This window comes from Pipra filicauda, unplaced genomic scaffold (assembly GCF_003945595.2).
Source record: "Pipra filicauda isolate LSUMZ 115617 unplaced genomic scaffold, ASM394559v2 scaffold937_size48969_pilon, whole genome shotgun sequence".
Taxonomy (NCBI): domain Eukaryota; kingdom Metazoa; phylum Chordata; class Aves; order Passeriformes; family Pipridae; genus Pipra; species Pipra filicauda.
Genome location: NW_024105128.1, coordinates 1,711 through 15,705, shown reverse-complemented (window position 1 = coordinate 15,705; position 13,995 = coordinate 1,711). Strand labels below are relative to the sequence as shown.

The 13,995-nt window shown below is 45.1% G+C and overlaps 1 long non-coding RNA gene across 1 annotated transcript; it reads left to right on the top strand.

The window, feature by feature from the left end:
- The first annotated feature begins 11,640 nt into the window (after positions 1-11,640).
- LOC120325324 lies at positions 11,641-13,662 on the top strand. Its single transcript, XR_005567254.1, has 2 exons — positions 11,641-11,995; positions 12,337-13,662. It is a non-coding gene; the product is annotated as an uncharacterized LOC120325324 (long non-coding RNA).
- Positions 13,663-13,995: the final 333 nt, after the last annotated feature.

The following is a 13,995-nucleotide window of genomic DNA, read 5'->3' as shown; positions in this document are numbered from 1 at the left end:
GTTTCCCGCCTCTGAGGGGGTGCAGGTAAGATGGAGGTTTCCCGCCCTTGTGAGGACAAAATGGCGAGATCTGATCCTGTCGGAGCACTCGGTACAATCCCACTCTCCACACTGTCTCCAGGTGAAGGAGCACACGGGGGTAAGGGAGGGTGTGCAGGAGAAGGGGGAATGTAGGGTGGAGGGGAATTCCAAGATTCCTTAGAATCACTAGAATTCCTCTGCTTTCTCTTTTCCCTTAAGGGGAACAAGCAAGCATGTGTACTCAGTTCTAACCACACAAATGCATATTTACTCTCTTCTGAACAGAAGGGCTTCTTATCATTCACATACCAGTTCAGGGCTTCGCACACCCAGCCTTCAAAAGAGCCATACACTGGCCAATAAAGAACATCACCACCTGAACCTATCTGTTTATTTCCCACACCTCCACACAGTAATACACCATCTTTTCCTTAGATTTTCCAAGGGTGGGGAGATGGTTGTTCCAGTTCCTTAATAGTACACCCAAAGGGCTATCTGCTGGAATCCCCAGTGACCTAGCCTCAAAGCCACTGACCATGAGTCGCCTCTCCTCCAGAGAGTCATCCTTACACCCGCTCATGGATTTATCCTTCACTTGAGAACAAGAGTCCCTAACCATAAGCTTCTTTCTCCCTGGGAGTTGTAGCCACCTACTTAAGCTCCTTTTCTCCCAGGGGGTTCTTCTTCAAGTTCCTAGCATTACTCCTGAGCCTTTCCCTCTCCTGGGGACCATCAAAGCTCACGAGTCTCCCTTCACCATGAGGGACACCTGGCTGCTCTACTTTACAGCCTCCCATGGGCGAGGAAGCCTTGCTCTTCTTCTGACCCATCTTCTGGGGTGCCTTCTTGCTCTCACACACGCTCTCAAATCACACTCACTTCCCCCCGTTCGTGGCTCCCTCGCGGGCTACGAGAACCGCACTACTTGGGGGTCCACACTCGCTTCGCCCTCAGAGGACGTCTCACTCAGGCACACCCCAGGACCCCCTCCCCACCGCCAAGGGGTCCGCAGCACTCACCTCTCCCTGGGTGAGTCTTCGTCCTGAGCAGCACCACACCGGGGTGCTGGGACAGACCTCCCCTGACCGGACGACCAGAACACAACTGCCTCTCCTGGGTCAGTTCCTCACCTGGCTCCTCTCCCTGGAAGCCAAGTGGCCCTGCTCAGCCTCGTGCTGAGCAATATTACCTGCCTCGGCTCCTCCCTGAGCCGGGCGTCGTCCGGACCCGTATACAGAGATTAGAGGGGTCTGCAGAGTTTCTTTTTGCTTGTTTGTCTTCAATAAATTTTGGTCAGAATAAAGATTCTGAGTAGTAAAATCTCTCCAGGACCGTCCTAATTGGGACGGGGACGCCCTCCCCAGAGAGTGGTTTCACCACTCAGGGGTCTTTATCCCAGTCACGGCACCAAACTGAGATGAATACGAGGCTATAAATTTAGGTTGCAAGGAATAACGAATTTATTAAAGCCACAAATAAGCAAAAACGGCCAGCTGGGTGACCGGAGGAAACCCCTTGTTCCTGCCGCGGTCCGCAAAAGGGGACAGCAAACAACACTTCTTATACCCTTTTCCAGCCACCTCCCCCAGTGTCACGTCATCAGTCCCTTGGCTGGGGTTTCGTGGGCTAAGTCCTGTTTGGTTCCTCTTTCCGGGCCGATTCCAGGTTGGTTCCTCCTTTCACGGGCTGGCTCTGTTGCTGAGGGGCATCAGCCCATAGTTCAGTGGGTAACAGTCTCTATGGCCGTGGTGCTGGAAATTTCCACTGGGGTGACGGTTAGTCCTCGTGGTCGACCTCCCCCTGCATGTCTCCATCTTGCTTCCTGTACTTAGAACAAACACTCTTAGAACAACAAGAAATAATGTGCTAAATCATGGTTGTGTTGGGGTTTGCTAGTTCACAGCTTACAGATCTTGTGGGTAGGTATTACATAACACTTGAACTTGTGATTCCAACAAAGCACTTAATACAACATAATAACTTTACTAACTCTTTCAATTTTGATTGGCAAATTTACTCTGTAATTACTTATAACAAAACCCTCTTATTTATTTCCCACATGCCCCAAATCCTGTGTCTTGGACAGATTCGGTCCTTTCCTGGAGCATCTTCTCCTGAGTTGGGTCCTTGCCTGTTCCTCCCTGGAGCACAAACCGGGCCATTTGCAGTGGGACCTGCTGGGGGACCTGCCCTGGTCCCCGTGGCTCTGCTCTCTGGGGACAGGGAGCCTTTGGGGACTCTCTCACAAGCCACCCCCACTCATGTCCTGCTGGTCACCCAGGTGGCCCTGGCAGTGCTTGGGAACATGACTGGGATGGGGGGTGTGCCCACCCGTGCCAGCAGGGAAGGGCACAAGTTCCAGGGGGGATGTCCAGGGAGACAGGACACTGCAGAGGAAGGGCCTGGGGGGTGCAGAGTGACAATAGAGAGGGGAGGGCGGATCTTTGGCATCCCCTCCTCTGCTTGCTTCAGGCTTCAAGAAGACACCACAAGGAGAAATCCCATGGAGAAATATTTATTGATCAAAGACTATTAAAAGCCTCAGAAACAGGGGGGAAAACGTCCTTCCTGGGGGACACCAGTCCAAGGAAGCTCCTGGTTTCTGTCCAGGCAGGAGCAGGTGCCCGTGGGCTCCAGGGGGTCAATGCAGATAAAATCACTGGGGGGGCTCCTTCAGCAGCAGCATTTAATGCATTTGGACAGGCCAGGGACCATCTCCATGTCCTGCACAGAAGGGCTTCACCCTCCTCAGGATCCCTGAGTGACACAATGACACCAAAACCCAGGAATGACAGAGCAGCTGCACCCACAAACTTGGATTTTTCCTTTTTCAAATGTCATTTAACTCACTAAATACATCTCTTGCCTAGGAATGGTACAGCACAGTCAGGCACATAAAGAAATTGAAGGGCCAACACCCATTTACCAATTCCAAATTTTAATGGTTGAAAGAAAGGCCCATTTTCCTTTTACCCTGTGCCACCAACAACAGGAATTGTTTTGGACTAAATTGTCCTTTACTCTTATTTCAAACCCAACACGCCACTCCAGGATCTGAAACAGGAGGCTAGGCCCAAAAGAGTTAACTATGAAATTTGGGCCTGCTAACAAGCTACCAACATCCAAAACAATCTGTGCTTGTTCTGTTCTACTTACTGGACCAAAGCTTAAGAGAATAGTACAGGAACATGTAATAGACGTAGATGCAATAAATTAGAAATACAACAGGATCAGGTAGACATTTGAATAGGAGAAATAGACCTGGAGCCAGGGCTTTTTCCAAGCTTCAGTGAGGGGGTCAAGAACAATGGAAAAGAAGGGTCAAGCTGAGGAAGATGAGTTTAAGCCCCCAGACCCACCAAAATTGAGGACCAAGAGAAGCACCGCCCCAAGTCCCGCCTGAGCTCCACCTATACTCCACTTATTATTAATATGCATAGATAGATGTTGTAATCACTTGAATATGTATTTAATCACATCTGAAGATTGTATAAAAATGCTGATTTTGTGTGAAGTCTTTGAACAAGTTTGTCCAGCGCGAGCTGGCTTGCTCCTAACGTTGAATAAACAAATACCTTGCTGCTTAAAGATAAAAAGTCTCTGAGCAGTTTCTCGGACCGACTTTTCGGATTCATTTGGTGACCTGCAGCAGCACACCTTCTCCACCCGGCTGCGGAATCCCCCGGAGGACAGGACCCCCCTGGGCGCCCTCGGGTAAGTCTTTTTACCCGAAGGGGCTCCCTTCTTCGGTGGCTTCTTGCGGGGGCTGGACAAGAACACTGCCTATTGATAAAAGGTATTTGTATCTGGTTCTGGTTCTGTTTATTCTGGTTCTGGTTATTCTGGTTCTGGATACCCATGAGTCAAGGCGGGACACCGTCTCGCGGGGGACACGGGAGAGGACACTCTCCCAGGGGAATATCCCCTCTGGTCTGGTCTGGTCTTCTGGTCTGGTTTTGTTTGTATTTGGCCAAGTATTGTTATTGTGTACCTGATATATCTTGCTTACCTTAAAACATCCAGGAGCACATAGTTAAAGGTATTCTCATGCTAAGAGTTGCTATATGAGAGGTAGTGCTGAAGAGTTAACTATAAGCACATCACTTTGGATAAGACCTAGAATTAAGATTTGTCAATTTTGCAATTGTTAGTTATATGTATGAGCCTTGTGTAACAGATGTAAGGTTTGCCTCCCCGACAGACAAGGTTGGGTAGAACCAGTGTGCATATTGCAGAAAAGAGGGACACTGGAAGCAAGAATGCCCTGAATTAACAGGTGGAAATACAGGCACAGGAGAGGCTGTTGTTGCTTACAGAGTATTGAGTGAAGGGGGGGCCGGCAGGCCAGTGCTAGGGGACCTGCTGGTAACAATTAAGCTAGGGGAAGAAAAAGAAGAATTAGATTTTCTAATTGATACCAGGGCTACATTTTCTGTTTTGAATTAATACCTAAAAGTGATAAATATGTTTAAGTCGTGGGTGCCACTGGCCAATCAGAAAAGCTTTCTTTTGAAACCCCTAAAGTTCAAAATTGGAAAACAAATGGGAGTGCATCAGTTCTTGTATTTACCAAATTTATCCAAACTCGTATTGGGCAGAGACCTACTAGAAAATCTGGGAGCTGTAATAGAATTCAAACAAGGTAAAATTGAACTTAAGGTAAAGGAAGAACAATTAATAGCAGCTCTGAGTTTAGCAATGAGCTATGTGGAGCCAAGCCAGGGTAATTCAAATGTCAATCAAATTTTAGATCAGGTATACCCAGGAGTTTGGGCTACTGAAACACCAGGAAAGTCAAAAAGAGCAGCTCCCATTGAAATAGAATTACGGACAGGAGCAAACCCAGTAGTTAGGAAGCAATATGCACTGAAGCTGGAAGATAGAAGAGGAATTGAGCCAATAATAGACAACTTTTTGAAATTAAGGTTTTGTAGAGTGTGAATCAGATTTCAACACCCCAATTTTACCAGTCAAAAGACAAATGGAACACATAGGTTGGCTCAGGATTTAAGAGCAGTAAATAAAATAGCTAAAACATACATGCAGCTGTTGCAAACCTGTATACCTTATTAACAATATTAAAAGAAAGTGTAATTTGGTTCACAGTATTAGACTTAAGAGATGCCTTTTTCTGCCTTCCCTTAACACAGGAAAGTCAAAAGATATTTGCCTTCAAGTGGGAAAATCCCACCACAGGAAGGAAAACTCAGCTCATTTGGACAGGGTTACCTTAAGGGTTAGGAAATATTCCCACAATTTTGGGAATTAATTAGCTAAAGAATTGGAACAATGGCAGTCACCACCGGGAAAGGGTGTACTTTTATAATATGTGAATGATCTATTGATTGTTACTGAAAAACAAGAAGAATGTGCCCAATACTCAGTAAACCTCTTAAACTTTTTGGACTTAAATGGGTATCGAGTCTCTCAACAGAAAGCACTTCCGGTGCAGAAACAAGTGGTGTACCTGGATTACAAAGTATCTGAAGGACAATGATCACTGGGGACAACAAGAAAGGAAACTGTCTGCCAGACACTGAAACCACAGATGGTGAGAAACCTTCGAACCTTTCTAGGAATGACAGGTTGGTGTTGTTTATAGATATATCAGTATGGGCTAATTGCAAAGCCTTTATGTGACCTGCTGAAAATGACTAAGGGCAACCTCATCTGGACCCCTGAAGCAAGTGGAGCCTTCAAACAACTGAGGTGAGAACTCATAGGGACTCCGGCGTTGGGTTTGCCTGACGTAACGAAGCCCTTTTGGTTGTTCTCCCATGAACGACAAGGAATGGCTCTGGGGGTCCTGGCTCAGCAACAAGGGCCATACAAAAGAACAGTGGCCTACTTCTCCAAGCAACTGGATGAAGTAAGCAAACAGTGGCCCACCTGCCTAAGGGCAGTACCAACAATGATCATAAATAGAGAAGAAGCCAGGAAATGTACAATGGGACAGAAAATGACTGTGTTAGTGTCCCACACAGCATCTACAGTACTGGAAGAGAAAGGAAATCATTGGCTGTCACCCTCCCAGTTTCTGAAATATCGGGTAATCCTGGCTGAATCAGATGACATAACCATTCAGGTGACTAACATTGTTAACCCAGCTTCATTCCTAGAAGGAAGAATCTCGGCTGCACCTGTCGTGCAGGACTGCCTGGAAACCATCGAAGCAGTGCACTGCAGCTGCCTGGACCTTAAAGAAGAACCCCCCCTGGATGCAGACGACTGGTTTACCGATGGCAGCAGTTTCATAAGACAAGGTGTGAAGATGGCTGGGTATGCTGCGACCACCACTACTGAGGTAATCAAATCAAATCCTTTGCCTGCAGGAACCTCAGTCCAGAAAGCAGAACTGATGGCTCTCATTCGAGCCTTGGGATTGGCAGAAGGAAAACAAATTAACACCAGGACTGACTCCAAATATGCCTTTGGCATAGTTTACGCTCATGGAGCAATTTGGAAAAAAGAGGACTTTTAACTCTTCAAGGAAAAGTTGTGGAATATACTGAAGAAACTCTATGATTATTAGAAGCTGTACAACTCCCCTCTCAGGTGGCAATTATGCACTGCCAAGGACACCTGAAAGGTAACACTGCCCTGGAAATAAGAAACAGAAAAGCTGATGCAGAAGCTGAATTAGCTGCTGCAAGAAGTAAAGAACTATCAGTAGCAGCTTTAGTGCTAGAAGAACTAGACACAGATCAACAGGTAGAATATCAAGAAACAGATTATAAGTGGATACACGAAAATGAAGGTAAGGTGTTAGACAATAGATGAGGTTAACTAAAAACAGGTCAGTTAATACTGCTAGAAAAATTAGTGTGGCAATTTGTAAAAGTAAAACATGATAAAACTATTGGGGCTTAGACTCACTCTATTAGCATTTAAGGACTAGAGTAGCAGGACCAAATTTATTTATCACAATAGAGCAAGTCACATCCCAATGTGAACTTTGTCTTTAATACTGGAACAAAAATACGCCAAAGGGCAATAAGTAAAGGGCATTTCCCAGGTGAAACTTGGCAAATTAATTTCTCTGAGCTCCCAAGAAAAGGGGGGGGTCCTGTTATCTCTTAGTTTTGACTGACACATTTTCTGGATGGCCTGAAGCTTTCCCATGTAGAAAAAATGAATCAAAAGGAGTGGTTAAAGTCTTGTTGAATGAGATTATACCACGGTTTGGAATGCCTAAGAGCATCTCTTCAGATAGAGGTTCACATTTTTGTGCATGAATTGTACAAGCAATAAGTAAAGCACTAAAAATCAATTGGCAACTGCATATGCCCTACAGACTCCAAGCAAATGGGCAAGTAGAAAAGATGAATCTAAAATATGTCAAGAAACAAATTTTCATTGGTATCAAGCTTTACCTATTGTTTAATCAGGCTAAGGGTCAAGCCAAGATCAAAAGGGAAACTGAGACCATTTGAAATTCTATTGGGCAGACCCTACATGATGCAAACTGTGAACAGTGAAGCTGTAGATCAAATCAGTAATCAGTATGTGTATGATCATGTTATGGCTGTAGGAAAACAATTGCAGAAAAATGCTACAGTGGTGTTAGAACACCAACCCAAGCAGCCTGATTGTAAGTTACATCCATTCAACCCTGGTGATCAGGTGTATGTTAAGAATCTTTCAGGAGATCCACTGTGGGAGAAGTGGGATGGACCCCAGCAGGTGCTGATGACCACCTCCACATGATCTGGGTGAAAGAGAAACCCACGTGGATCCACTGCTCTCGAGTCAAGAGGGTTCCAGAGGAAGCATGGACCTCGGGAGAGGAATCATCTACTATCAAGCCTCCTCAATGCTGATCCTTGGACTGATAAGTACATTAGTGTTAAATCAAACTCTTGCCCCAAAATTATTATGGTCTCAGGCCTATAATGGGAATTCTAGTCTATGATTTGCTATAAATACAGATATTCTGAATTCATCTGAACTGAACCAATACAATCCATCTGTTATAGTCCTCCAAGGAACAAGGGTACTGAATAATTGGTAAAATCCTGGTACCCCATACAATGCAAGTGTTTTAATAGGCACGGATTAGATGGTCACCCAGAACTGACGTTACTGTGAAATGTAATTAGTGACTGATCAATGTTGGCACACCTTCACTCTAGATAAATCAGTTTCTGTGATGTGTCAGTGGACATTCAGGGAAGGAAATATAACAATGAGATTACCAACCAGCAAATCTCCTACCACCCCATTGACTAAGACCACCACCAGTTTTACAACTCCTTCTTTAGCCTGTGAGAGTGTCCACAATTTAACTTATGCTGGACCATATGTAATTAAGCACTCAAATGAGCAGAAGCTGTTGTTAGATCCCATATATTCACTGAAAAGGGTTCCAATACACCTTTAAGTAAACATATCAAACATACAAAAAGATTGTCAGCCCTGTATTCAACAAAGCCTTAAAGACTGGCATGTATAGATGATGGCCAGATCCCCTTGTACCAGAATTCAAAGAGATGTAACGGGATGGTTTGGCACAGGATTAAGTGTATTAAACACCATAGATCAAGAAGTATTAGTGAATAAACTAAGTGCTGTCACATCTGATCTAGGAAAATTCAAAGTCCCTTTAAGATCATCTTTGCTCACTTTGGCAGAAACACAATCATTGGCAGTTAAATTGTTAACATTAGTAGCTAACCACTGCAAAAGATTTCACCAAGATTATTGACTATGCTGGTGTCATCCATAAAAGATTTGCACTTGCAATACAATGTCTCCAAACTCAACAGTGGGTGCAGTCTGTAGCTGCAGGAATATTAAGAGAAGGACCTTCAGGAATATTACCACAGGAAGTAAGAGAAATAATAGCTAGAAACAGTTCTACTACACACTTTGAGAAAAATTACCAAGCGTGGTGGCAGTTAGGAAACTTCACTTACAATCCTCAACATGAACAAATTGAAGCTTATGTGCTCACTATCAGTGCAGCCAAAGAAAAGACCATCTTTCCTAGCCTGACATTAAGAGCCATACACCAAAATGTAATTGTCAGACCCATAGACCATAATGTTTGGGCAAGTTAGGATCACACCAAGAAAAAGTGGCAGCCAGTCAGTACTGAGGCATGTATTCCTAAAGGACAATTAGGATATATCTGTGAAAATGCTGGAGTAGAAAATGAAGATTTATGCTTAGATGCTGACAATAGTGTGTGTACCTTTGAAATGCTTCCCCATACTAAAACCCAATCACAAGTCTATTATGTAGGAAATGGTTGTGCATGTGTTAGAATCTTTTGTGTTAATTTTACCATAGGTATTTGTCATGAAGTAGTGAGTGGTATTAATTTTTTTGTTTTGCTAAAATAATAGGCTGTGACTTTGGTTATATCATTCTAGTGACTACTAGACAACTGATTGAAGCTGATTATACAATGTATCATGATGTGCCAAAATTGCAGATAGGAATGAACATTAATCTTTTTAAAGCAATGCTTAAACATCCTGATTTAGAAAAACTGGTCCAGGAAGTAAACAGAACGACTAGACGAATGCTCTGGCAAGTAGAACATGACACTGAGAGCATAAAAACTGTTCTAACCAAAGTGGAAAAAGCGGGAGAACATCATTGGTGGGATATCTTTACAGGATACTCCCCTACAGCATCACAAGTGTTTCACTATTTGATACATCCAATATTGGTATTAGGAGCTGGCATTATTCTACTACTGGTCCTAATTGTTTGGCTATGGTGCAAATCAAGCATCATGGTTAGAAGGATGCAGATAATGTGGGCTGTGATGAATACCTATCAAAATCCATTAGAACTTGACGAAGGAATTCGTAAATTCTAAACAAAAGGGGGGGAATGATATAGGAAGCTAGGCCCAAAAGAGTTAACTAAGAGATTTGGGCCTGCTAACAAGCTACCAACATCCAAGACGATCTGTGCTCGTTCTGTTCTACTTACTGGGCCAAAGCTTAAGAGAATAGTACAGGAACAGGTAATAGGCCTAGAGGTGATAAATTAGAAATACAACAGGATCAGGTAGACATTTAAATAGGAGAAATAGGCCTGGAGCCAGGGTTTTTTCCAAGCTTCAGTGAGCGGGTCAAGAACAATGGAAAAGAAGAAGGGTCAAGCTGAGGAAGATGAGTTGAAGCCCCCTGCCCCATGGAGGAAGATGGGAACTACCCTCCGAAATGGGGAGCCAAGAGAAGCACCTCCCCAAGCTCCGCCTATACTCCACCTATTTTTAATATGTATTGATAGATGTTGTAATCACTTGAATATGCACTTAATCACATCTGAAGACTGTATAAAAATGCTGATTTTGTGTGAAGCCTTTGAGCAAGTTTGTCCAGCGCGAGCTGGCTTGCTCCCAACGTTGAATAAACAAATACCTTGCTGCTTAAAGATAAAAATTCTCTGAGCAGTTTCTTGGACCGATTTTTCGGATTCAGTGTGCCTGAGAGCGTTGTCCAAACGCTCCTTGAGCTCTGGCAGCCTTGGGGCCGTGACCACTGCCCTGGGCAGCCCGTTCCAGTGCCCGACCACCCTCCGGGGAAAGCACCTTTTCCTAATGTCCAACCTAAGCCTCCGCTGACACAGCTCCGGCCGTTCCCTCGGCTCCTGTCCCTGGTCCCACAGAGCAGAAATGGTCGCTGCCCCTTGGCAGGAAGTTGCAGCCCCCCAGGAGATCTGACCTCAGTCTCCTCCAGGCTCAACAGCCCCAGTGACCTCAGACCTTAAGTGCAAGGTCCTGCACCTGGCTCAGGGCTTGGCTGGTGCCACCTGGCACAACATCAGCTTGCAAATTTTGCAACACAACAGGGAGGACCAAGAAGGCTTTGGCTAAGAGAGACTGTTTCCAAGGGACTGGAGCGACAGACCAAGGGGCAATGGCTTGGCGCTGGCAGAGGGCAGGCTTAGATGGCATATGGGAAAGAAAGCCTTCCCGGGGAGAGTGGTGGGGCCCTGGCACAGGTTGTCCAGAGAAGCTGTGGCTGCCCCATCCCTGCAAGTGTTCAGGGCCAGGTTGGACGCGGCTTGGAGCAAGCTGGTCGAGCGGAAGGTGTCCCTGCCCGTGGCAGAGGGGTGGTTGGAAGCAGATGAGCTTTCAGGTCCCTTCCTTCCAACACCAACTGCTCTAGGAGTCTAGGAGTCTTGAAAAACAGGAGACTTCTGCAGAAGCCAGGAGGTGAATAAAAACATTTGCCACTTAAACACAAAGTCTTGTTACCAAGGGGCATCACCTGATTCTGGGGACTACTCTCATGACTTCTCACCACTGGAAGCTGACATTGCTGAAAGCCATAGAAATTGACCTAAAATTGACCAAACAATCCGACAAAAGCTCCCTGAGGGAAGGATCCTGGAGCAAGCATATCATCCTGGAGGCAATGACAGGGCAATTTCTGCGCCTCTGCCGTAAACCTGTCAGTTCTGGCCCTGCTCTGGAGAGGTTTTTTTCGGCTCTCCATTCCATGGGAAGACAAGTGCGGACAAGAAGAACGGGGTTCTGTCCGCTCGGGGTCAAAGGCACTTTAGGTCTGTGCTGTGATCTGTTGGAGTTGAGCTCCTGTCTAGAAAACGAGGGCTTTCGGGACTGCTCAGCATCTGGCTCCCCACGTGGAAGTTGCGAATGCTAGGACCCTTAGGAGCAGCGGGATCACCTCCGTTTAGCGCCGTGCATGTAGCAGCAGGATGTGTAGGGGCTGCAGGAACATCACTAGCGGCGGAGAATGAAGCTGGAGCCGAGCCCGCGGCACCGCTCTCTCTTGCGGCTGCGCAGTCGGCAGTGTCGCTCCTCACTGTGCCTGCTACTGCGCATGTGTCAACTGGACCGACACTGCTGGGAGCCTCCGCGTCCCTAGATGGCGCTGCATCGCTGGCGCCTGAAGCCACCATGCAACCCGGAAGAAAGCCACTGTGGATCGCTGCCATGGCAACAGACGCTGTTTTCGGAAAAAAAAAAAAAAATAAAAAGCAGAACCAGGTACGGTACATATGAAAGAAAGTAGCAGCTATTGTGCCTTGCATTAGAAGATGCTATATTAGCACAACGAGCAACACCGAAAAAGTGCCACTTCTCGTTGACAGGAGAGGCAGGCTAGAGAACTGCCTTTCCGTATTTTTGTTAACTCTCGTGTTAATTGTGTTGTGTGTCCAACGTTGTTGTGAGCTCACTGTATTGTTAACGGTACCGTGCTTGTGTGTGTGTGGAGAAGCGGCCATACGTTTGTTAGTAACTGTTAAAAGCCAGAGGTGAGAGTCCGGGAGAATTTCCTCCCGTTAGAGTGTCTCGGGTACACATAAAAGCATAAAAATTCTCTTTAGGATTACTCAAACCAGAGTCCGGCGTGCGGGTGCTGAGGCCGCGCTCCAGGGCTGGGGGCTGCGCGCTGGGGCTGCCGCTGCGCCGGCTCGGCCGTGGGGGAGGCGGCGCTGGCAGCCACGGCAAAAGGCGGCAGGGGCACCTCGGCGGCAGAGGCACCTCAGCGACAGAGGCAACGCCGACAGCTACTTCTGCAGAGCCAGCCAGACTTCTGCGGGCATCCCCGGGAGCTGCACGGCGCACGGAGCAGCCCGGGGAACAGCAGCTCGGCGGTGACTGGCTTGCGGGGGAGTTGCCCCGCAGAATCCAGGCATGTCGGTAACTGAGAACAGAAAGCAGAATCTCTCTCTCTTTAGTCCTTCTACTCACTTGTGGATAACTTAAAACTAAAAGATTGTGTTTTACTAAAAGTTAGCATGCAAGAAATTTTAAGAGTTTCCCAGAGAATGAATCTTTATATAAAAGCTTTAGTGAGTTGCCTTGGTTTTAGTCACATTTTACCCCTGTAAAGAACTTCTGCCCAAATTTCGTGTTCAGTCTTAGCAGGAGGAGACATAAGGTTCACACAATAGAGATCATTTGTTGCTTAGCAACTGGGTGGGACTCAAACCACCTCCAGCAGTTTCTCAGAACTAGGGAGAGAGTAGAACTTATACACCAAAAACTACAAATCTGCAAATAAGATAAATGGAAAGCTGGCAGGCTGAGGATTTCCTTGATTCTTAGGTAAAACATCTCTCTATCTTCCTGTTATAAACTGAGAAGTTATTGTGACAGTGGAAATCACATCTTTAGAATTGTATTTAAAAAGGTTTACTCAGCTGATTTTAACATTTGGATGTTAATTTACATTCCTGTCTGATATTATTTCTTTTCCTTGGTCAAGTTTAGTGAATTCATTATTTTTTCCTTTTTTTTTTCTTCTGTGTTTATGACAGAGTTGCAACTTTGAGTTGCATTTCATGTACTGTTTAAGCAATTGTTAATATTCTATTTATAACATAGCAGCAAGTACATTTTTTTTCAGATTTTAATATATATCTTCTGTCGTGGATTCGTACAGTATGTACAGAGCAGTTTGGTCAAACAAAACGTATTATATGTTTTTAAATGTTTTATAACTGCTGATATAGCATACAGCCTCATTGCTTTTCTAAAAACACTACTCAGGCACACACTATGCTGTGAAGTTTGACTTATCTCTCTTGGCACTGATGTTATGTCAACAGTTATACTACATGAATTTCAGATTATTTTTAAAATAACCTAACAAGATGCAAAATGTGTGTGTTTACTTTATACCAATAAAAGAGCAGATTGCTAAATTACACTTTTCCAAAACCATTGATGCGTGAATTAGAACTTTTTATGCCCATTTGATTTATAAAGCAGAAATGTCTGGAGACCACATGATAATCTGTCAGGAAATCAGTAGAGATTGCAATAAAGCTGAGTTACTAGAGTCAGGTTGAATTTAGTAAAATTTTTCTAGTTTGCCTCCCAATATAACGATCTCAAAGCTAGATTTAGTTAGCTTTACATTCGGGAAATTAATTAAAACCTGTGAGTGATTTAGAATTTTAATATAACGGGTGTGGGTTTTACCTGTTCTGTGCTGTTGTTCCACAATTATGGAGTTACATGTTCTTACAACTAGTTAT